The sequence below is a fragment of the Pseudochaenichthys georgianus genome, chromosome 1, assembly GCF_902827115.2.
Source record: "Pseudochaenichthys georgianus chromosome 1, fPseGeo1.2, whole genome shotgun sequence".
NCBI classification, from domain to species: Eukaryota; Metazoa; Chordata; class Actinopteri; order Perciformes; family Channichthyidae; genus Pseudochaenichthys; species Pseudochaenichthys georgianus.
Genome location: NC_047503.1, coordinates 170,189 through 195,624, shown reverse-complemented (window position 1 = coordinate 195,624; position 25,436 = coordinate 170,189). Strand labels below are relative to the sequence as shown.

Sequence of the window (25,436 nt, the reverse complement as noted above, 5' to 3'; positions counted from 1 at the left end):
GGTGGCAACTGACACCCTAAAAATAGGCCTTGCCACCCCAGCTGCCACCCCATTTGGCAGCTTTGTTTTGAAAGAAAAGTTGTGGCTCATCGGACATTTATGAGAGAAAGTCTCTCATGTCCGAGTGCAAGTGAATGCAGCACAAGATGCACGTCATGTAACCCCTCCCCCGGTCCTGGCGCGAGTGTGGACATATGATTGGCGGCGATTTCATTTGAACGGGACGGCGCAAAACGAGAAGCATTCGGACCCAAGTACTGAAGGAATGAGGTGTTTGCGGTCTACACTGACAGAGAAGAGACTGTTAGTTTGACTGCTCTCAGCATTGAATCAAAACGCACTAAAGCTGTTGATCTTAATCAGTTTGTGAGGCATTTGCTGAACAAAATGGTAATCGCCGCATTCAGCTGTAATAGACGTCAACTTGATGCTCTGCTCACGGATGAGCATACAAAACTATTAAGATGATGACCTTACGTGTGTAAATATATTTTTTTCTTTGAGGGGGTCTGCCCCCAAAAAACAGTTTTAATTCCTGAGAAAGTCAAATAAGACGGTGTGTAAAACTACACTGCCCAGCCAAAAAAAAGTAACCACTTTGATTTAACTAGGCTAGTAGGTAAGGACTTTCCACTGGATAATAACTGAAGTATAAAAGAATGCATGACTGAAGTGATGGAGACCATGTTGAAGGCAAACAAAAAGAGGAAATAACAGGTCAAATCAAGCAAATCCCCCTCTCAGATTCCACAGCAACCAGAAGAACATAAATACTGGCTGGTATTAGTGTTAATTTCGTCAGCTATTTTTTAATTTAGTTTTAGTCTTAGTCCTGTGTTAAATTTCCTTTTTAGTTTTAGTCATATTTAGTCACCTTCATCCTGTTTTTATTTAGTCAAGTTTTAGTCGACTAAAAGTCTGAGCATTTTAGTCTTATTTTAGTCGACTAAAACAGTAAACATTTTAGTCAAGATTTAGTCGACTAAAAGTCTGAGCATTTTAGTCTTATTTTAGTCAAAGAAAACGAATTATTTTAGTCTACTTTTTGTCAATGAAAACTGTTGAGTCTTTTTTAGTCATCAGATTATATAGAACATTTCAGTCAAACTAGTCTAGCCAAAACCAATAATTTGTCATTTTAGTATATAAATAAATAAGATTATCTTGTCCTTATTTGATGAAAAACACAGGTTGAATTATTAAGAAAGCAGAGTTTGTGGTGTTTTTACCAGCTGTGTTATGGCCACATTGCTCCCCTTCTGATGAAACAATGCATTCGCTTTTTTTCTCCGCCTCATTGTAGCGAAAATGGGCTCAAATATTCTCCCAAGCAGTGGTGGCTTTAGACTTTTTCGTTGTCAGTCATTTTGACGGACAGGATTATCCGTCGAGTGCACAATGTATCACTCACTCGCGCTGACGGGGGGGGTTTCGGTTAACGCGACCACTGCTCCTAAGCCCTGTTGTTGCCATTTTATTTTCTGTTAAAAAAGGTTAGTTAGACCATGAGTTAGACCCGAGTCTTCCTGACAGTTCATATTGTGCCGCTGCCCGGTGTAATTCAAATGTACCGCCGCGCGCAGCACAGACACAGCTGCTGCTCTGCCGCAGCACCGGAAATGGAACTGCTGGGAGAAAAACTGACTATCAGAGATTTAACGTTATCTTTGATAATATTTCGTCTCCTCATTTTTCGTCAACGAAAGTAAAGAGAGATTTTGTCATAGTTTTTATTTAGTAAACTACATTTTCGTCTCGTCACTTTTCGTCAACGATATTGCATGATGATTTCGTTACAGTTATTGTTTACTGCCGTCAGTGCCTTCTCGTCATCGTCTCGTTTTCGTCATGGAAAAAAAGGTCGTTGACGAACATATTTCGTCATAGTTTTAGTCAACGAAATTAACACTGGCTGGTATTTGATTAATCAGCTTTGTGATGGAATACAAAATGCACAGTGCATTTCCTTAGCTGTGGATGAGTCCACTGACACCACTGACAATGCTCAGTGGCTGGTGTTTGTGAGTTTTTATGATGAGGCAAAGGGGGAGTTTGTTGAAGATGTGTTGGGCCTAACGAACCTCAGTGGACACACAAGGGGGCAAGACATTTATAAAGCAATTTTCATTTCATTTCAAACCTTTATTTATACAGATAAATCCCATTGAGATCATTGATCTCTTTTTCAAGGGAGAACTGCTCAAGTAGTTCCACATGAATCATAAAGTAATATCATACATTAACCCCATTATAGCAGATGCCACATTGAATGGATGAACACATGTATGCATCAATAATTACAACAGAGTATTTCTAAATACAAGTTGTACTTATATGTATTTAATATTAACCATTTGGAGTCGACCGTCACGCCGGCGTAATCTGATCACATGACCTGTTCAAGCCGGTGCCACATAAAAACAACAGTCCGGACAACATTGCCGTGTGTTTCTGTCGAAAGTACTGGCTTGAAACTATATGCCAGTCTTTGTTTCATGCAAAAAGACCCAATAAACACGGAGATACGATGATAAAAGTTAATACATTTCAAAAGTATGAATAATGGAAGCACATATTTTAATATCTTCAGATGCTCTTCCGTTTACTTTTTTAATAAAGAAAAACAAATGGTCCGTAGATACACGGACTCATATAGCCTATGTATGTATACTGTAAGGAGAATGTATGTGCGTGAGAGAACCAGTATGAATTACGGCATAGAAATATGCAAACAAAAACCTACAGAGTGGGGGGGGGGGGGAGAGCTGTGGAATGTGACCCTTCCTCCACACATTCGGATGGCCAATTAGTTTTAAACAAAGAGTTCGCAACACAGGACAGCATAGGCAACATGGGGGTGGGGGCTGGTGAACGGTCTGGTCAATGTTTGTAAACACAATCTCCAGGATGTGTCCTAATCAAACCAAAAGAGAAAATGTAGATATCATTCTCTCTCTCGACTCGCTGGTATCTCGAGCTGAGCGCTCATTGGTGTTCATACTGCTCACAGGCTGGGCTGCTGTGTATATCTAGTGTATTCAGACTGTACCCCTCCTCACTGTTTATTCATCATTAAACCATTTACACCTTCCTTTTTTCCCGTCAAGAGGTTGAAAAGGATTGAGTCCTATGTTTCCAATTGGTTCCCAAATCTGAACATTGACCAGTGGCATAAGATCAGGAGCCGGGTAAATGAGAGACTGAGGAGCCCCCGAAAAACAGATCCCGAAATAGCTCGTCCTGGTTTCCGCAGCAGATAGGCCGACAGTATGGTGTCTGTTATGTCAGTAATTTTAAATAAAACGTTGAAAACTGAACTTGAAAATTGTTTCCTCTTTTTATTTTATTTATCATTTTCGGGACGGGGAAAATGGACGAGAGGGTCGCCTCCCTACGCCTGCGGGTTATGGGGGGGAAAACTCTGACTGTTGTGTGTGCTTATGCACCCAACAGCAGTTCAGAGTATACGGCCTTCTTGGAGACCCTGGAAAGAGTCCTGTATGGGGCTCCTGAAGGGGACTCTTTAATCTTGCTGGGAGACTTCAACGCACATGTGGGCAATGATGGAGACACTTGGAGGGGCGTGATTGGGAGGAACGGCCCCCCTGATCTGAACCGGAGTGGTGGTTTGTTACTGGACTTCTGTGATAGTCATGGATTGGCCATAACAAACACCATGTTCGAACATAAGGATGCTCATAAGTGTACATGGTACCAGAGCACCCTAGGCAGAAGGTCCATGATCGATTTCGTTATCGTATCATCGGACCTGAGGCCGTATGTTTTGGACACTCGGGTAAAGAGAGGAGCGGAGTTGTCAACTGATCACCAGATGGTGGTGAGTTGGGTCGAGTGGCGGGGGAAGCCTCTGGATAGACCTGGTAAGCCCAAACGTGTAGTTCGGGTGAACTGGGAACGTCTGGAGGAGGCCCAAGTTCAGGAGGCCTTCAACTCGCACCTCCGGCGGAGCTTTTCGGGCATTCCTGTGGAGGTTGGGGACATTGAACCAGAGTGGTCGGTGTTCAAAGCCTCTATTGCCGAAGCGGGGAGCTGTGGTCTCAAGGTCCTAGGTGCCTCAAGGGGCGGTAACCCTCGAACCTCCTGGTGGACACCGGTGGTCAGGGAAGCCGTCCGACTGAAGAAGGAGGCCTTCAGGGATTTGTTATCCCGGGGGACTCCCGAGGCAGTTGCAAGGTACCGACAGGCCCGAATGGCAGCAGCCTCATCCGTGGCCGAGGCAAAGCAGCGGGTGTGGGAGAAGTTCGGAGAAGACATGGAGAAGGACTTTCGGGTGGCACCAAAGTTGTTCTGGAAAACTGTCCGACACCTCAGGAGGGGGAAGCAGGGAACCATCCAAGCTGTGTACAGTAAGGATGGGACGTTGTTGACCTCAACTGATGGAGTGTTAGGGCGTTGGAAGGAACACTTTGAGGAACTCCTGAACCCGACAACTCCGCCCTCTATGTTAGAGGCAGAGCTGGAGTATGACGGGGGATCAACACCAATCTCCCGGGGGGAGGTCACTGAAGTCGTCAAACAACTCCACAGTGGCAAAGCCCCGGGGGTGGATGAGATCCACCCGGAAATGCTAAAGGCTCTGGGTGTTGAGGGACTGTCATGGTTGACACGTCTCATCAACGTTGCGTGGAAGTCGGAAACAGTACCGAAGGAGTGGTAGACCGGGGTGGTGGTTCCCCTTTTTAAAAAGGGGGATCAGAGGGTGTGTGCCAATTACAGAGGCATCACACTACTCAGCCTCCCTGGGAAAGTTTACTCCAAGGTACTCGAAAGGAGGGTCAGGCCGATTGTCGAACCTCAGATTGAGGAGGAACAATGCGGATTCCGTCCTGGTCGTGGAACGACGGATCAGCTTTTTACTCTTGCAAGGATCCTGGAGGGGGCCTGGGAGTACGCTTATCCGGTCTCCATGTGTTTTGTAGACTTGGAGAAGGCGTATGACCGAGTTCCCAGGGAGTTACTGTGGGAGGTGCTGCGGGAGTATGGGGTGAGGGGGTCTCTACTCAGGGCCATCCAATCTCTGTACTCCCAAAGCGAGAGCTGTGTCCGGGTCCTCGGCAGTAAGTCGGACCCATTTCCGGTGAGGGTTGGCCTCCGCCAGGGCTGCCCTTTGTCACCAATCCTGTTTGTAATATACATGGATCGGATTTCGAGGCGTAGTCGTGGGGGAGGGGGTCTGCAGTTCGGTGGACTAAGGATTGCACCACTGCTTTTTGCAGATGATGTGGTTCTAATGGCTTCATCGGTCTGCGACCTTCAGCACTCACTGGATCGGTTCGCAACCGAGTGTGAAGCGGCTGGGATGAGGATCAGCACCTCCAAATCTGAGGCCATGGTTCTCAGCAGTAGTAGGGAATGAGTCCTTACCCCAAGTGAAGGAGTTCAAGTATCTCGGGGTCTTGTTCTCGAGTGAGGGAACAATGGAGCGTGAGATGGGCCGGAGAATCGGAGCAGCGGGAGCGGTACTGCAGTCGCTTTACCGCACCGTTGTGACGAAAAGGGAGCTGAGCCAGAAGGCAAAGCTCTCTGTCTACCGGGCCATTTTCGTTCCTACCCTCACCTATGGTCATGAAGGATGGGTCATGACCGAAAGAACGAGATCGCGGATACAAGCCGCCGAGATGGGTTTCCTCCGCCGGGTGGCTGGTGTCTCCCTTAGGGATAAGGTGAGAAGTTCGGTCATCAGGGAGGGACTCGGAGTTGAGCCGCTCCTCCTTCGCGTCGAAAGGAGCCAGTTGAGGTTGTTCGGGCACCTAGTTAGGATGCCACCTGGGCGCCTCCCTAGGGAGGTCTTCCAGGCACGTCCAGCTGGGAAGAGACCAAGGGGTAGACCTAGGACCAGGAGGAGGGATTATATCTCTTCGCTGGCCTGGGAGCGCCTTGGGATCCCCCAGTCAGAGCTGGTTGATGTCGCCAGGGAAAAGAAAGTTTGGGGCTCTCTGCTGGAACTGCTACCCCCGCGACCCGACCACGGATAAGCGGGAGAAGATGGATGGATGGATGGATGAGACGTGGGGAGACGTGGGGAGACGTGTGTGATTAAAAATTAATTTGCAGAAATGTAAAGTGATCTACCTAAGTTCTATTCATATTCTTGACGGGAAGAGCCGTGTAAATGGGTGGCCATATATGCATTTGAAAAGCAATATAAATCACACAGTTATTATACAATAGGCTATAAAAGCACCATCGATAACCATTACCTTTATCCAATTCAAACTTTGGACGGGAAAAAAGGATAGGTGTACATGGTTGGGCTGTACTGTAGGCCTACTGTATACACATACAAAGGCCATTCAAGCTAGAGTTCTTCTGGAAATGTTCACATCAGGCACCTTCAAGTTAAACAATACTACAGTAAACAATTAACACAGTAGGCCTAAATTATGTGGATTAAACCACATTTATTTCGTTGAAAATAAACGAAATATGATTTTGTTTGAATGATTAAATGTCATCAGGCACCTTCAAGTTAAACAATTAGGTGCACACTTTAATGTGCCGCCACCTCCGGACTCGGCTTGACTCGGTTTAAAGAATGCACAAATGTGTTTAATCGTTTATGTCAGATATGTACTAAGTAGCCTAAATACATTTGTTCCTGCTCAAGATTAGATTCAACTTTATTGTTATTGCACATATTGCAGGTACTGAGACAACGAAATGCAGTTTAGCTTCTAACCAGGTGCAACAAGCAGCGAAAAGTAATGTGCACAATACTACAGTAAACAATTAACACAGTAAATTATGTGGATTAAAACACATTTATTTCGTTAAAAAGAAACGAAATATGATTTTGTTTGAATGATTAAATGTAGGGTGAATTGCCCTAATGTGGGACATCTTTGCATTTCAGACTTCGGGAATATATTGCGATATGAAGCCGATACAATAAATCAAAATCCAGTACCATTCCGAAATCCCCAGTAATATTAGACACTAGTAGCCTAATACAGTAAACTATTAACACTGTACATATTATTGTTTGCCCGTGGGATTAGGATGATCGGTAGTGAGAGCCGCTGCATTTTCCTCCGGTCGGATGTGATATAAAAACAAAGCGATTATTTTTGTTGTTGTAAACTCACGTGGATTACATTTAGTGCATTCATTTCAACTCGCGAACATATGATACATTAAACGATTGTGAGGATGATGATTGAAAATCGTTTGTTTGAGCCTGGATGCATTTCCTGATCTAAAAACATAGCGATGGTTTTGTACTTACTTCAACGTGAATTAAACATTATTTTGTTAAATAAAAACAAGGTGATGTTTAGTAAACGATTACATGTCTCTTATTTAGCACAGAATATGATCCTATCTGTGACATATGGATCTTAACAAATATCCGCTATGTCAGATACCTGTAGATCAGCTGTTTATTTCACATGAGTTCCAGTGTGGCAGCTTTTCACGGCTCCCCCTGGTGGATCCATGATCCATTGCAGCTGGTTTCATTATAATTAAATGTATTTATCAAGGGGGCGTTTCAAGTCCTGCGGGGGGTTTTCCTTTTCAGCAGGGGCCCACCCCGTGCCAATCACAGACCCGCACGGGTAGGCGTCTGAAATGAAGCGCTACATCTGTATGTCAAAGATTTATAAATGTATTTGACTGCATTATTATTTTTTGCATAGTATTAGATACTACCTCTGGACACCTTCGTGGCAAAAAATGCCTCATTGACTGCCATTCAAACCACCTTTTTTGATCTCACTGCCATTTCAGTATAAAACCATGCATTTTGTAATGTCAGCATTTCATCTAGAAGAAAAGTTGTTATATTTGACATTTTTACTGTATTCCACAAGATTCAACCATTTTCCCACTGTAGGCAGATCCATGAAATTATGTTTATAATATCGAGCCGTGTGACTACCAGGGGGGCCCAATAGTGATTTGTGCATGTGAAATAATTTTCAAATCAATGTCTGAGTCATCGATGTGAACATTTATTGGGCAAACTGCAACAACTTTGAAAACTTCAACAACAAAAGAGAACACAACAGATCATATGCAATAGGAACACATTTGAAACAGAAATATCCAGGCTTTGAATATGTGATGTGTGTGTGTGTTTGAGTGAAACAAGTGTGTGTGTGTGTGTGTGTGTGTGTGTGTGTGTGTGTGTGTGTGTGTGTGTGTGTGTGTGTGTGTGTGTGTGTGTGTGTGTGTTCAGTTTAGCTCAGCTCATTTCCAGCAGCATACCAGCAGGTCCTGCAGCATGGGACCTGGTGCTCTCTACAAATGCACCTGTTACACTTGGGGCACGTGGTAGAAGACCTATTTTTTAGGCCTGTGCACAACCAGCACACACGTCTCCTTCTGGTCGAGCCCGTGACACGAGTGGTGATGGCGGTCTCGGTGGTTTCTGTGAAGGCAGCAACATTGGTCTGTAACTCCACCACCATGGTAGCAGCAGCTGCAGGGGGTGCTTTCTCCGCATGATCTGTGAGGACACCATGGATTTCCCCAACTCTTCTAAGAACAACCTCCGTTTATAGGTTCTTTGCTGGTTCCAGGAGGGATTTACTGCAGTGAACAGCACAAAAGCATTGAAGGCGGAGACATCAATGCAGTTGAATAACAAGACAAGAGGCCACCAAAGTGTCCGCCTCCTATAGCTGTAGGTACTGACCACCTACAAACGATCAAGGAAAAAAATAGAATATAAATAAATAAATATCCTTCCTCAGCATTCACAAGTATTTTATATAATTCATTATTTATATAAATGCAAGTGATATGTCTAATGAATGATAAGCACTTATAATAAATACATCTGTTTATCTCAAATAAACACATGCAATCAGTGAGAATAAATAGACTACGTTTGGAATCAATTCATATAGTAATACAAGCATATAATCACATACCTTGTCAAGGTTGTCCACACCACCCTTGCAGAGATTGTAGTCAATGATGACTTGTGGTTTCTTCATGTCATCCTGATGTACAGCTGGCTCTCTGTGTTTGCTGATCAGAAGTAGGAAATGTCTTCCCCGCCACGGGATGTAGCTGACTGCTGTGGTGGTGGTTGTGAATGCAAACACAGATGACAAGACAGCTCTCTGCTTAGTCTGCTTCAGTTTGGGGGGAAGCTCAGGCTTGTTTGCCCTGATGGTCTCTACCAGGGCCACTTTCTCCTTCAGAAGCTCCTGGGCAAGTGAGTAGGAAGTGAACAAATTATCACATGTAAGTGTGACACCCTTGAGCCCCTGAGTCATGTCCAGGATGACTCACTTTCCCTGGCCCTTCTCCGGAGATTCACCAGCGGCTTTTCCAGTATACACCTGGCACCTCCAGGCATATGATGTGGTGACATCTGCGGTGATCCAGATTTTCAGCCCGTACTTCGCTGGCTTGCTGGGGATGTACTGCCGGAATTTGCAGCGGCCTCTGAAGGCTACAAGCTGCTCATCGACACATATGTCTTCCCCTGGATTGAACACGAGTGGGAGGCGCTCAGTCCACTTGTCCCACATATTTCGGAAAGCTGTACGCTTGTCCTTCTTGTATCGAGCAGGACGGGTGAGTCGGTCATCGAATCGGAGGCTGGCGCTTATCATTTCAAAGCGTTTGTGGGACAGGGTGGCCCTGAAGATTGGTCTCCCACTCTGGTCATCCCACAAGCTGCGGGTAGATTCCCCTTTGGACCGGTACACACCAGCCAGTATGAGAAGTCCCATGTAAGCTCGAATCTCTTCAGCATCCACATTGTTCCATCCTGACACTGAACGCCTCCAATAGAGATTTGTCATCTGTAAAATTAGCTGAATCATGTCAGGAGTGACGAAAAGGTCAAAAGAGGATGCCACATCATAAATTCTTGTTATGGCATATCTTGTGGGCCCTGGAATCATGCCGGTGGGTGCCTGAATGTAGCGCAGCGTCTCGGCATGAGAGGGAGACCAGACTTGCCCATTTCCCCCTGTCCACTCACTGCTAGGATGGGCCGGATCCTCAGTGTCCTCCCCACTTTCAGACACACATTCAGAAGCACTCTCAGTTGTGGAGGATTCCAGAGATAATTTAATGTCAGACTCGGAGCTTGTTTCTTCAGAAGAAGAGTCATCGCTTGCAGATGAAGGCTGCATGACCATTTCTACGGCCTCTTCTGCAGTGAAATGCCTCTTCATTTTAGCTCCTACTCTTGACTCCAGGACTTTCTCCTTCTCTGCTCACTCATGAAATAACCCTTCAGCCAAACTGCATGTTAACATTTGGCTGTGAAAGCAGCCAGGTGCGTAAACAAACTAACAGTTTTTGTTTTTTAATTACTCGAGCAACTCTTCAAAGACAGATGAAATGCATCCTTCAAAAGATGCCCTTTTTTTACCCTGAAATGATCAGTGCATGTTTACAGATCAGAGTCCTGCATCGGGACGTGTGACCCGCAAAAAAGGTGATTCGCGGGTGGTATTTTTTCAAACGCTTTTTTCCGGGTTCGGTTCTGGGTAAAACAAAGATGATGCGGGTCGGGTCACGGGTATTGCATAATAAATATATTAAAATAATAATAATTTTGTTTAATGTTTAAATCCTCAGACCTCTCCCCCGCGGGAACGCGCATAATCATAACTTCTGCAGCGCATCATCTGCTGGTGATCGCCTGAGAGATATACAGCAGGAGAATACGCCGTCCACCGCGGAGAATAAACAGAAGGGCAACCATGACAACCATGCTCCGGGGTCTTCTTTGCTGCTTTTGGTGTATTTTGTGGCGGCAGCAGCGCCACTTACATGCCTGGCATATGTACTACAGTGTTTCCAGCATTTCCAGCGGTCTCGTGAATCGAATGCGTGTGAACGAAAGACTTTTTTGCGTTTGCGTATGTGTTTTACTGTATGCGTCCTCGTGGGGCCGGGGTCTAAGCCAAACTATATCCGTTTATATATATATATATATATATTTTAAAGTAAGGTCAACACATATCGACCCTAAATATAGTCTATATTAAGAACGAGAAAAGTCTTAACATATATATAGTTTTTTGTAAACATATGACAAATGTGTGAGGCTGATGACGTCAGAGCATCGTCCTATGTGCCGGGCTTAGCCCCGGACAGCCCCAGGCCAATTTAACCCCTGGGTATTTGTGAGGGAGCTCCTATATGGCATTACCCCGCTGAAGCTCACCAAAGTTTAATATATTTCATAATTCAAAGTTTTGTCAATTGTTTTCTTTATTGGTCAAATACTGGTTTCTGAGGAGTTTTACTGGAATGAAAGAGCACAGAGTACAGAAGCAACAAAGCAGCATACTGCATTAAACCTGACCTTCACAGAGAGGTTGAAGTTCATGTGGAGAGGAGGCTTCAGTAGTCTGTCTGCACTCTGTTTAGTTGTGCTATCTTACAATCAATATAGCAAATGTGAGGTAAAGTGTGTCACCGATGTAACCGGTTAGAATTCCAAGTTGCGATGAGGTCTTAAAATGTATGGAAAGGGTCTTAAAAAAGGTCTTAAAAGGTATTACATTTGACTTCAGGATTCCTGCATATACCCTGTTATATTGAACATTTTTCATTTTTTGTGTTCTTTTTTAATAAATGAGATAATTCAGATAATGAAACAGGCATTTAAAGGGTTAACATCCAGAATAGTATTGAATGTTTGCTAGTTTTGAGTACGTTATAAGTTGTTTAAGTGATTCATGAAAAAAAAAGTAGAAAAACAAATTCATGTATGATGATTTAATAGCAGTTATTATGGGCGTGTACATTTTTGCCAAGAAGGTGTCCAGAGGGTACAAAATGCATCACGAGAGTATACAAAACATGTAAGAGTAAACGACAATGGATTTGAAAAATTTGACTCAAAAGAAAACTTCTTACAGAATTCCATGCCAAAAACTGAAATGATTACCAAATTAAAAAAAAGTGAGAAAAAATGTACAAAAATGCCCGAGGAGGGCACAAGGGTTAATAGCTATGTTTTAGTGACGTTCAAGATCATTAAACATGACTTCAATTGTTAGTATAACCTTAAGAAATTAATTGCACATAATAATTCCCACCGAGCAGTGAGCACTTACATGTATGTTACTTTTTTCCACTCATTCTTCCACTTTTTCCTCTGTTGAAATCGAACAGCTGTGAAGGTGGGGGCGGGGCGAGTAGTGAAAACACTTCCGCGTAGTCTGCTCTCATGTATCCTCCCTTTCGTCTCCTCCCTCACCCCTCCTCGACTCCTCTGTGTGCATTTCAGCTATAGAGAACCTAAAACCCGGAAGTAAACTTCTTCCGGTTCCTTCGTCAAAAACCAATGCAAATTCTCCATAGGATTTTGGAAAATAGCTCGAAATAAGGTCTGTGGTTGACACACATTTAAGAGAGGGATCACGTTTTGTTCAGCAGGATAATCTCCACATGTCAACCCTACTTTTATAATTTTTTAATCATAAATCTAGTCGCCAGAAGCAAAATGCTAACGTTATGCTATAAACAAACTACAAACCAGTCCAGCAGCAGGGTCGCACGACTTAAGATCGTTTCAACTGACTTGCACTGAAACTGCATTTTGAACACTTTAAATATATTAACATTTTAAACTGTATGCCCCGGTTATTAACGCGTTAACGCAAAAAAAAATTAACGCCACTAATTATTTTAACGCGATTGACGCATGTGTATTTTTTTTCCTCGGCCGCCCCGTAGTTTCAGAGCGCATCGAGTTTAAAATACCATCTACAAGCTGATGCTGACAGCCCCGCTCCTGCTGCCCACTTGAGGCAGACCACACTTCCACGCTCACCGGCAGGCACCGACTGGCCATCGGGAGGACTGGGAGGGTGTGTGGCCTGAGCGAGCGAGAGAGACCTTACATGCATTGTTGTTGTTAGCATCTGGTGCTAACTAGCTGCGCTAACGGATATAAGGAGCTGTTTCAATGAAAACAGAGGAGCAACATTTCGCCACAACTGCGCCGAGCACTTGACTTTATGCAGGAAGCCAGACAGTGGGACATTGTAGGAGAAGTCAGCACACTCAGCATGATAGTGCGCAACATGATTGCAGCGTCCAGGCAGCTCCCGTTCGAGCATATGCATTGAGCTGCACATAGCTCGCACACACACACACACACACACACACACACACACACACACACACACACACACACACACACACACACACACACACACACACACACACACACACACACACACACACACACACACACACGCGCACACACGCACACACACACGCACGCACGCACACACACACACACACACACACACACACACACACACACACACAACATTTGTATTGTATTATTGTATGAGAGAGGTTCCAGGTTGAATTGAGGCGAATATTTGTAATGTTCAGAGGTTGTTGTGTTTAATATTCATGAGAATATTTGTCATTGTTCAAATGATAATAAACATTTGCATAAAGCATATTTGTCCGCTCATATGTTGATAAGAGTATTAAAAAGTTGAAAAATATTCCTCTAAGGTACATTTAGAACAGATACAAAATGTGCGATTAATTTGCGATTAATCGCGATTAACTATGGACAATCATGCGATTAATCGCGATTAAATATTTTAATCGTCTGACAGCCCTAATTTTTATAGATCAAAATTGAACTAAAGAAATAAATGGTAGATTAATCCATATTGAAAATAGGTGTCAGCTGCTACACTAATTATAATAGTTATATTTCCTAATTAAGATAAGATATTACTGTATTGATCCCAATTTGGGAAATGTTTGTGTTGCAGCATCATAACAAGAAAAACAAAATATAAGTTATTATTAGGGCTGTCAGTCGATTAATCGCATGATTGTCCATAGTTAATCGCACATTTTTTATCTGTTCTAAATGTACCTTAGAGGAATATTTTTCAAGTTTTTAATACTCTTATCAACATATGAGTGGACAAATATGCTTTATGCTAATGTTTATTATCATTTGAACAATGACAAATATTTGCATGAATATTAAACACAACAACCTCTGAACATTACAAATATTCGCCTCAATTCAATCTGGAACCTCTCTCATACAATAATACAATACAAATGGTGTGTGTGTGTGTGTGTGTGTGTGTGTGTGTGTGGTGTGTGTGTGTGTGTGTGTGTGTGTATGATGGATCGTTGGAGCTATGTGCAACTCAAGGCATATGCTCGAACGGGAGCTGCCTGATGCTGCAATCATGTCCGTGCTGAGTGTGCTGACTTCTCCTACAATGTCCCACTGTCTGGCTTCCTGCATAAAGTCAAGTGCTCGGCGCAGTTGTGGCGAAATGTCGCTCCTCTGTTTTCATTTAAACAGCTCCTTATATCCGTTAGCGCAGCTAGCTAGCACCAGATGCTAACAACAACAATGCACGTAAGGTCTCTCTCTCGCTCGCTCGGGCCACACATACACACACCCTCCCGGTCCTCCCGATGGCCAGTCGGTGCCTGCCGGTGAGCGTGGAAGTGTGGTCTGCCTCAAGCGGGCAGCAGGAGCGGGGCTGTCAGCATCAGCTTGTAGATGGTATTTTAAACTCGATGCGCTCTGAAACTACGGGGCGGCCGAGGAAAAAAAATACACATGCGTTAATCGCGTTAAAATAATTAGTGGCGTTAATTTTTCGCGTTAACTTGACAGCCCTAGTTATTATATATACAAAAGTATGTGAGGGATGGAATATTAAATTGAATATAAATGTAAAATGTACATGTGAGTTCTCTGCCAGCCAGAGGTAATTTGTTATTAGTTCAATATGTCAAACTGATTTCCCTGACTACAATCTTTAGTTACATGGTGAAACGTTATGCTGCTTGTACTAATTCGACTTATCACAAAAAGCCACACAGGTTTTAATAGGATGTATTCATTATCTGTACTTATGTTGCGGTCTTTTCAGCAGCGCCATCTCTAAAACGGCGATACAGTCACAACCCACCATTTACATTTCACCGTGACATGGACACAAATGTAACGTCAGCTTACCTCATGGCACGAATCCAGACTCTCCTTTGGAAAACATTGGCCGGGAAACGATAGAACGAGCACGTTTCATGCGAAGACCTGTGGCTGCAAAGCAACAAACCATTGCGTAGCTAACTAGTAGCGCTAGCTTTAGCTAACGTTAGCTAACGAAACGAACTGCCGAATAATATTGGAAAACACTGGTAATTAATGATTCTATAATTTGTAAAACTACGGTGTTAAAAACGACAATTTCAAAAATACAGATTCTAATGGTCAGATATAGATATACAGATACGAAAGATACTAAAGATAGGCAGGTACTTGCTTACAAGCAGAACACGGGGGAAAACAAACTTAGCGGGAGTGTTTTCGTGTTCGGCGTAATGACGTACAACGGCCTCGACTATTTCTGTAGTCCTATTCAGCCACTCGGTAACAACCATTGTTTTTCAGACACGTAAACTCTTAAAAAATCACCAGTGGGGTCACTGCTGATGTATTTAATGTCGTAGAACAAAACGTGATTTATCTCTTAAATTTGTGTCAACCACAAACCTTATTTCGAGCTATTTTCCAAAACCCTATGGAGAAAATGCATTGCTTTTTGACGAAGGAACCGGAAGTGCTAAAAATGCTAACTTACTTCCGGGTTTTATGACGCGTCACTGCGGTTCTCTATTGGGACGTCTTTCAACATGGCGTGTCTTGATCGATTTCCGGGTCAAGCCCCGGAGGAGGAGAAGAGAGGAGTTGAGGAGGGGTATTGAGACAAGCCTTTTGTGTTTTCCCTCCCCTCCCCAGCTTTGTCTTGTCGTCTTGATTAGCCATATTTTGGCTCAGCACAAAAAAACATTTACGGATGGTGAAATGATTAAAAAAGCAATGAGCGCCACAGCTGACTTGTTGTTTGCGGATTTCAAAAACAAAGAGGACATAAAAGCAAGGATAAAAAGTGTACCACTTGGTGCACCTACTGTAGCCAGAAGAGTTGAGTCATTGTCCGAAGATGTATCACAGCAAGTATTAAAAGACTCTCTCTGAATACTTTTCAGTTAAATTTGACGAGCCTACCGATGCCACAGACACAGCCCAGCTAGGTATGTTTGTCCGAATGGTTTTCACGGATTTTACTGTCAAGGAGGCCTTTCTTGCCCTTATTGTCACGGTCCAAACTGTGTCCCTGTTTGTTCCCGTGTGTGTGTGGAGAGGGTGTGGTTTCCCTTGCAGGCAGCAGCCTGATTGCTCTCACCTGGCCGTCCGACTCAGCTACTCCAGTCTCCCAGCAACTCACCGCCAGATTGTTTTCTACACCAGTGTGCAATCCCTCGGCCATCATCCACCAGAGCTTCCCGCCAAGCTGCCTGCTTCGTCCTGCATCATACCTGCCTGCCTTGTAATCAGTCCAGCCTCTCACTGCCTACCTCCACTCTGGACCTCCATAATCACCAAACCTGGCTGAGTCTCCAAAACAATACACCATTTAAACATCTTCAGTCATTGCCTGCGCCTGGGTCCTGTTTAAAACATAATCCTAACACTTATCCCATTGAAAGAAAGAACCAGGGGTGAGGATGTGTATTAAGGCATTAAGGACTATGTTCGTGAGTACAAGATTCCCATTTATAAAATAGTGTCCTTCACAACCGATGGGGCACCAGCGATGCTCGGTGTTCGTTCAGGATTTGTTGCGCTGTGCAGAAAAGACCCAGACTTTCCACCATTTGTAAACTATCACTGTGTGATACATCAACAGGCATTGGCAGCTAAAGCAATTGACATGTCGCATGTATTGAATGTTGTTGTTCAGATTGTCAACTCAAAAGCGCTCCAGCACCGGATATTTAAGTCTTTATTGGACGAGCTTGACTCTGTGTATGGAGATTTGATCCTTCACGCAGATGTAAGGTGGCTCAGTCGGGGCAAGGTGCTCCAGCGTTTTCTGGATTTGCTGCCAGAGATCATCAGTTTTCTGAAGTCGAAAAACGAGGAGTATGAGCAGCTGTCCGACGATACTTGGTTATTGGACTTGGGGGTCCTTACCGATCTGACTGCAAAACTCAATGACCTTAACCGAGAATTGCAAGGGAAAGACCGAGAGCTTGGTCACATGATTAGCGCAGTGGAGGCATTCAAAGTGAATCTCAGTTTGTGGACCACTCAGTTAAGACATGCGAGGCTGACACACTTCCCAAATCTTGAAAAGGTGTCACAATACCTCACAGACAAAACTGCTTTCGATCCTGAACATTTCTGCGCCCATTTGAACAAACTGACATCAGAATTTGGTGCTCGATTTGTGAAGCTACAAGACATGGGGCATTTAAACATCTTCAGTCATTGCCTGCGCCTGCGTCCTGTTTAAAACATAATCCTAACAGAACAATCTGGCCACCATGGACCCAGCAGGCCCAGACCCAATTCGTGAGGCTCTCTCCAACCAAGGCGTCCTCGTGGGCCGGCATGACCAGATGCTCAGAGAGGTTATGGATAACATCGCATCACTAGCCGCCAACGTAGCACAGATGGGACATCACCTCAACATGGTTTCAACTCATCTTGTTCTGCCTGCTCCTGAGGATCCAGCTCCCCCACAAGAGTTAACACTGGTTCCAGCCCAGCCCGCTCTCCCTTCACGTGAGCCAAACAGTTCCACTCCAGAGCGGTACGCAGGTGCCTTAGAGACATGTACATCTTTCTTAATGCAGTGTTCTCTTGTGTTTGAGCAGCAGCCGTCTACTTATGCTAATGATAGAGCTAAGATTTTTTATATGATAGGTTTACTTACAGGTAGCGCCCTAGCCTGGGCATCAGCTGTATGGGAGAGTCAGTCCAATCTTTGTTATTCTTATCCAGAGTTTACAGAAGAAATTAAGAACGTTTTCCACCACCCCGTCAGCGGTAGGGACGCTACTAAACGCCTCCTCTCACTGCGACAGGGCTCCCGTAGTGTAGCCAAATACTCAGTGGAATTTAGCACCTTAGCTGCAGAGGCGGGGTGGAATGACACAGCGCTTCAAGTTTTTTTTTAAACCGGGCTAACTGATTCTGTTAAGGATGAGTTAGCAGTGAGGGACGAATCAGCTAACTTGGATGAGTTGGTCTCCCTAGCCATAAGACTGGATAACCGCCTTAGGGAGCGAGCCAGCCGATCTCCTGGGTAACTCCCCTCTCGCCCTATCTCGTCTCCTCTCGCAAGATTCAGGTCGGAGACTTTCCCAAGTCCTAGTGCTCCATCTGAAGTCTTTTCTCCTCTCCTGTCTTCAGAGGAACCGATGCAGCTAGGCAGAGCCCAACTCACTCCCCAAGAACGTCTCCGGAGAATAAGAGAAGGACTTTGTGTCTACTGTGCTCACCCCGGTCATCTCGTGGACACATTCCCACAGCGCCCAAAAGAGGGTGCTCACCAGTAAAGGTGGGGATACTGGTGAGCAAGGCTGTTTCTTCCTCAACCCCCCAGACCCGCAAGCCACTTGAAGCCACACTGCTGTTAAATCAACACTCTCTCTCTCTGCCTGCCCTAGTGGACTCTGGGGCTGATGAGAGTTTTTTGGATGCCCAACTGGTTGCCTCAGCCGGCATCTCAACTCAACCTCTGACAGCTCCTCTCAATGCTCGAGGTCTGAATGGGAAGCTCCTGTCACACGTCACACATGTCACCGAACCCCTACATCTCGTCCTGTCCAGTAATCACCATGACATGATTCAGTTCCACGTCATGTCCTCCCCTCACACACCCCTAGTTCTGGGCCAGCCATGGTTAAAACTGCACAACCCCCACATGGACTGGTCGGAGAATCAAGTAAGGAGTTGGAGTTCCTTTTGTCACTCTTCATGCCTGCGGTCTGCAATTCCCCCAGCAGAGGTCGGTATTCCCCCAGTTCAGCAGGAGCCACTCAACTTGTCCACTGTCCCTCCGGTTTATCATAGCCTGGGAGAGGTTTTCAGCAAGCAGCGAGCTCTTTTTCTACCCCCTCATCGCCCTTACGACTGCACAATAGATTTTCTTCCTGGGGCATCTCTCCCATTCAGTCGCCTGTTTAACTTGTCCCGAACTGAGCGTGAGGCCATGGAGACATACATCAAAGACTCACTGGCTGCTGGCATCATAAGACCCTCTTCTTCCCCGGTCGGAGCAGGCTTCTTCTTTGTATCCAAGAAGGACCGCTCCCTACGCCCCTGCATTGACTACCGGGGCCTTAACAACATCACCATCAAGAACAGGTATCCACTGCCCCTCATCAATTCAGCCTTCGAACCCCTACAGAAGGCCACCATTTTCTCCAAACTCGACCTCAGGAATGCTTACCACCTGGTCCGCATACGTCAAGGAGACGAGTGGAAGACGGCGTTCAACACCCCACAAGGCCATTTCGAGTATCTAGTGATGCCCTTTGGACTCACCAATGCCCCAGCTGTCTTCCAGGCTCTTGTGAACGATGTCTTCCGTGACTTCCTGAACCGTTCAGTATTTGTGTATCTTGATGATATCCTGATATTCTCACAGACCATGGAGGAACACACCCAACATGTGCAGCAGGTTCTACAAAGGCTCCTCGAGAACAAGCTGTTTGTCAAAGTAGAGAAATGCAAATTTCACGTGGATTCAGTGGATTTCCTGGGCTACATCATTGAGCAAGGTCAGCTGAGAACAGACCCAGAGAAGGTACAAGCAGTGGCACAATGGCCCAATGGCCCAAACCTTCCACCAGGAAGCAGCTCCAACGTTGTTTGGGCTTTGCAAATGTCTATCGCCGGTTCATCAGAGACTACAGTCGTGTTGCCGGTCCTCTCAACCAACTCACCTCCCCAGCAATCCCGTTCTCGTGGACTACTCAGGCTGAGGCTGCCTTCTCTGAGCTGAAGAGACGTTTCACCTCGGCCCCTATTCTTACGAACCCTGACCCATCTATTCAGTTTATTGTTGAGGTTGATGCATCCAACACCGGTGTGGGGGCTGTTCTATCACAACACTCAGTCTCCGACCAAAAGCTTCACCCTTGTGCTTTTTTTCCCCGACGACTGACAACCCCTGAGCGCAACTATGATGTTAGCAACAGGGAGCTGCTTGCTGTAAAGCTTGCGCTGGAAGAATGGAGGCACTGGCTGGAAGGCTCTGAACATCCATTCATTGTGTGGACAGACCACAGGAACCTGGTCTACATACAAACTGTAAAAAGACTAAACTCCCGTCAGGCACGCTGGGCATTGTTTTTTGGCAGGTTCAACTTCACCCTTACCTACCGACCTGGTTCTAGACACCTTAAACCTGACGCATTGTCCTGGCAGTTTGCAGTGGATCAGGATCCCATAGCTCCTGACACCATAATCCCTGCTACCAGAGTGGTGGGCGCTGTAACATGGGAGATTGAGAACTCCGTGAGGAAGGCACAGAGAGACCATCCAGATCCAGGAAATGGTCCAGATAACCGTTTGTTTGTACCTGACTCTGTCCGCTCACAGGTTCTCCTATGGACCCATGCTTCCCGCTTTGGCTGCCACCCGGGTGTGAGTCGGACCCTATCCCTACTGAGATGACACTTCTGGTGGCCTTCTATGGAAGCGGACTCTCGAGCCTTTGTGCTGGCCTGCACTGTTTGCGCCCGTAGCCAGTCTTCACACCAGGCTCCTATCGGTATACTCCAGCCTCTCCCAGTCCCTAGTCGTCCCTGGAATCACATCGGCCTAGATTTTGTGACCGGCCTCCCGGTTTCACAGGGTAACTCGACCATTCTCACTATTGTCGATCACTTTTCCAAAGCGGTTCATTTTGTGCCTCTTCCTAAACTCCCCACAGCCTCTGGAACTGCTGACCTCTTAGTCAATCATGTGGTCCGGCTTCATGGCATTCCAACAGACATTGTTTCCGACCGAGGGCCACAGTTCATATCTCGGGTATGGAAAGCATTCTGTCGAGCACTTGGAGCATCTGTCAGTCTCTCCTCAGGCTATCATCCTCAGACTAACGGGCAGGCCGAAAGAGCCAATCAGGACCTTGGAGCTGCACTTCGCTGTGTCACCTCCCAGAATCCCACCTCCTGGAGCTTACATCTGCCCTGGATTGAATACGCTCATAACTCACTGTCTAGTGCTGCCACCGGTATGTCCCCATTTGAATGTTCTCTTGGATATCGACCCCCTTTGTTCCCAGTCCAAGAGGACGAGATCGCAGTTCCCTCTGTCCAAGCCCATCTCCGTCGTTGTCGGAGGATTTGGAAGGATGCCCGCTCTGCCCTTCTCTGCTCCGATGAACGTAATCGGCATATTGCAAACCGCTACCGGACCGCAGCTCCCCAGTTACAACCAGGTCAGAAAGTTTGGCTTTCTTCAAAAAATATTTCTTTACAAGTAGAGTCTAAGAAGTTGAAACCACGCTTCATTGGCCCCTATGTGATCGAGCGCATAATCAATCCATCTGCTGTTAGACTCAAGCTGCCTCCCTCCATGAGAATTCACCCCACCTTTCATGTGTCCCAGTTGAAACCAGTGTTGTCCAACCCTTTGTGCCCTCCAGCCATCTCCCCTCCACCCACCCTTGTTATTGATGACCACCCGGCCTACACGGTCCGACGGCTGTTGGACATTCGCCGCCGGGGCCGTGGGTACCAGTATCTGGTTGATTGGGAGGGTTATGGTCCTGAGGAGAGGAGCTGGGTGTCCCGCACGCTCATTCTAGGTCCCTCTCTTATTCGGGACTTTCACAGAGACCACCCAGATAAGCCTGGTGGTTTGCCTGGAGGCTCCCGTTGAGGGGGGGGGGGGGTACTGTCACGGTCCAAACAGTGTCCCTGTTTGTTCCCATGTGTGTGTGGAGAGGGTGTGGTTTCCCTTGCAGGCAGCAGCCCGATTGCTCTCACCTGGCCGTCCGACTCAGCTGTCCCTCATCATCTAATCAGGAGACAGCTTATCTACTCCAGTCTCCCAGCAACTCACCGCCAGATTGTTTTCTACACCAGTGTGCAATCCCTCGGCCATCATCCACCAGAGCTTCCCGCCAACCTGCCTGCTTCGTCCTGCATCATACCTGCCTGCCTTGTAATCAGTCCAGCCTCTCACTGCCTACCTCCACTCTGGACCTCCATAATCACCAAACCTGGCTGAGTCTCCGAAACAATAAACCATTTAAACATCTTCAGTCATTGCCTGCGCCTTGTAAGGAAATATTTGTATGTATTCATGCAAACTGTGAAGGGCTGTTAAGGGTTTTATTGCTGTGGGGGAGCTGGAACAAGACCCCACTGTGGTCTCTGGAATGTGATGGGGGGATGTGTGGAGGCTGCAGAAATAGGAGACAGTGAGGGTCAGAGGTGTTTGTTTGAGATGACCGGAAAAGACGACTAGTTGTCCTTAAACTCCACCCCCTCCTGTATCATTTGGTATGAAAGCCTATCCGGCTTGCTGTTCTCTCTCTCTCTCCTCGCGTCGCTCGGACTGGAAGGTCGTGGCGGCCTGTGGGCAGGAGCCAGGAGTAGGCCAAACTCCTGACATTATACATATGATACGATATGGTTGTGTATGGTAATGTATTTGATTGTATTGCATTGTATATTACCATTAAAGTGGATTATTGTTTAACGGTTAAGTGTATGCTCTGGATTTCCTTCATGTAAGATAACAGCTTGTTTAGGGACGCGAGGAGATTTGGAAATGCGGCCTAGTTATCATTTATATCTCCAAACAGCCTGGGTCCTGTTTAAAACATAATCCTAACACTTATCCCATTGAAAGAAAGAACCAGGGGTGAGGATGTGTACAAGGCATTAAGGACTATTTTCGTGAGTACAAGATTCCCATTCATAAAATAGTGTCCTTCACAACCGATGGGGCACCAGCGATGCTCGGTGTTCGTTCAGGATTTGTTGCGCTGTGCAGAAAAGACCCAGACTTTCCACCATTTGTAAACTATCACTGTGTGATACATCAACAGGCATTGGCAGCTAAAGCAATTGACATGTCGCATGTATTGAATGTTGTTGTTCAGATTGTCAACTCAAAAGCGCTCCAGCACCGGATATTTAAGTCTTTATTGGACGAGCTTGACTCTGTGTATGGAGATTTGATCCTTCACGCAGATGTAAGGTGGCTCAGTCGGGGCAAGGTGCTCCAGCGTTTTCTGGATTTGCTGCCAGAGATCATCAGTTTTCTGAAGTCGAAAAACGAGGAGTATGAGCAGCTGTCCGACGATACTTGGTTATTGGCTTGGTCACATGATTAGCGCAGTGGAGGCATTCAAAGTGAAGCTCTGTTTGTGGACCACTCAGTTAAGACATGCGAGGCTGACACACTTCCCAAATCTTGAAAAGGTGTCACAAAACCTCACAGACAAAACTGCTTTCCATCCTGAACATTTCTGCGCCCATTTGAACAAACTGACATCAGAATTTGGTGCTCGATTTGTGAAGCTACAAGACATGGGGCAAGTAGTTGGTTTTGTATCAAACCCTTTCCTCAGCGTTGACATTGAACAGCTGTCAGCTAAAATGCAGGAAGTGTTTACATTACCTATGGGTGTTGACATGGAGATCATTGAAATGCAAAGCGACATTGAATTGAAGGCCAGAGCAAGAGATTTAAACAAACTACAAGTAGCACAAAATAAAGCAGCACGATGTGCACTGCAGTGCTCCTACAGAACCAGAGTCACTGAAATGCTGGAGACACTGAAATGGTTAACTGTCAGACAGAGGTCAACTTATATTTTATTGAATTTTGTCAGAAATATTACAGTGACTCACTCACCAGATATATTATCACAAAGGTTTATAAACCTTGTGCAATATGCACAACATAACTATCAAACACGACATACAATAGAAGGAAGGTTTGTATTAAATATGGGACAGAAATCAGTCCAGAGCCATGATCAGCTGGAACTCTTTACCGGTTCACATAGTTCAGGAACATTCTAAAGTACATTTCAAATGGTTGCTAAAAAATTATTTAAGTATTACAAAGTAAATTTGAACTGTGCCTGTGGCTATGTATGCATATATTATTATGTACACTTATTTGTATTTACTTTTGTTTGGCCTTAGGATAGCGATAATTGGATGACCGTTTTAGTTTCACTTCATTTCACTGTAAATAGCATGAAATTATGAGCTGTTTTGTTTTAATTTTGTTGTATGTTTATGTATGTTTTGAGTGTGTGAGGACCCCAGGAAGAATAGCCAATGCTCATGCTAGTGCTAATGGGGATCCTAATAAAGACATACAGAGATCAGGACTTTTGGTCACTCGTGAGTAGAGAGAGGTATCCACTGATTGTGCCATGTGCACTTAAACTGAAGGCCTACTTTGGCTCCACATACTTATGTGAAACGGCCTTTTCACAAATGAAAATAATTAAATCCAAGTATAGAACTCGTATGACTGACGCACATCTTACTGACTGCCCTCGGCTGGAAATCACTAACTATCTGCCAGATTTCAAAAGGCTTACAGATAATGTGCAGTCACAGCAGTCTCATTAAAGGCAGGCTGATAGAGCAACTTGAGCATTGAAAATATATTGTGCATTGAACAGAGAAACTTAATATGGATTACATTGAACTGTAGGCTAATATCTGTACATGTGAATATTACTAATTGAACTGAGAAACTAAATATAGTGCATTGAACAGATACTGTAAATATTAATAGTTTGTATCGAACATATATGCCTACCGTAAATATGAATATTGAACAGATAACTGTGCATAACTGTGTCTTTCTTTGTGTGCATCTGTACACGTACATTGAGCCTGTTGTAACATAAATTGATTGCAAAAATAAATATGACGATGAACAGTCTTACTCCTAAGTGGGTTTTTTGGAAGATATCGGATTGGTAGATCTCGGTTTATATTTTGGCTTGAAAAGGTTGGTTACCACTGCTCTAGATGATAGGGAAGGAGGTTTCATACTTCCTTTATAACCTCCTTTAGCTTAGGAACCACTGGACCTCCCTAACCGAAAGGAGAGGAGAAAATGCTGCCCCACAATGCCTTGTAGCCGCAGCATTTGCGTCACATGTCGGCCGTTCACGGAAACAACCGATTATGACGAGAAATTATATCATGAAAGTTACGGTGCTTATTAAGCATTTTAAAACGTATGTGGTAAGTTGCCAAAGTGCTTTGTTTTGAACATGCATCAGTATTATAATCAAAAAGAGAAATATCAACGTTAGTTTTGACCGAAATGATCAAATAAAGTCAACATTTCACAGTCTTTACTGAGCTGTGTGGAGTTTGTTCAACTTCTAAAAGATGTTTGAATGGTGATGTACACAGTGATAGATGTTAAGGACTAACGTTTATAATAAATACATTTGTATTGATTTTAAGATCTTTGCATAGTTCATACAATCATACGTATTGGGATCATTTGTATTAATGTGGACCGGAGGGAGAGGGTGACGACTCTGACAAGCATAAGTTTCACTTTCATCTTTATTTCAATTCCAACTTTGGTCCTGAAGAATATGTTTCTCTGTTGTCCATGTTCA

At 44.9% G+C, this 25,436-nt stretch overlaps 1 protein-coding gene and 1 pseudogene across 2 annotated transcripts in view; both read right to left on the bottom strand.

Annotated features, from left to right (window-relative positions):
• LOC117455299 (glycine receptor subunit beta-like) overlaps positions 1–25,436 on the bottom strand; it is a 174,884-nt gene that overhangs the window by 12,357 nt on the left and 137,091 nt on the right. The window lies entirely within an intron of this gene.
• Positions 8,202–10,160, bottom strand: LOC139434339 (piggyBac transposable element-derived protein 4-like; annotated as a pseudogene).